The sequence below is a fragment of the Arachis ipaensis genome, chromosome B02 (genome assembly GCF_000816755.2).
Source record: "Arachis ipaensis cultivar K30076 chromosome B02, Araip1.1, whole genome shotgun sequence".
In the NCBI taxonomy this organism is placed as follows: domain Eukaryota; kingdom Viridiplantae; phylum Streptophyta; class Magnoliopsida; order Fabales; family Fabaceae; genus Arachis; species Arachis ipaensis.
This window is the reverse complement of record NC_029786.2, coordinates 107972219-107972779: the sequence shown is the minus strand read 5'-3', so window position 1 is coordinate 107972779 and position 561 is coordinate 107972219.

The following is a 561-nucleotide window of genomic DNA, read 5'->3' as shown; positions in this document are numbered from 1 at the left end:
ATAGAATAATATTGAGATCATTTTAAAATATTAAATATTTAAATAAAATAATTTAAATATTAAAAATAAATTTAAAATTTATCCTAAATATTAAGGGATAAAAAACGATATTTTATTCATCATCCTACATGTTCATCATTTGTCAAGAAAAATAGGGCAATACGTTTTATATTTTATGGATTATGGAAAGAATTTGGTTTCTCCATTTTGGATATAAAACTCTTTAATGCTAATATCTAAATTGATATATTATTACCAAATATATATATACACACACTGACACACACACAAGAGTTGTTAATTTTTACGCTCATTGTCTACTACTACAATTACTTTATATATGCAAAATAGTAATTGATTTTTCATTTTTACATTTATTGTTATGGTAGAAAATAATCAAATAAAAATGTAAAATCTATTTTCAATTTCTAGAGTATTCATATAAAATCCTTGCAAAAAGAAACTAACGTAAGATGGATTAAAAAAAAATGTTGATATCCAAACTATATTATACATAAGATAAATAATAAAATTTAAATTTATAAATACCATTCAAATGAT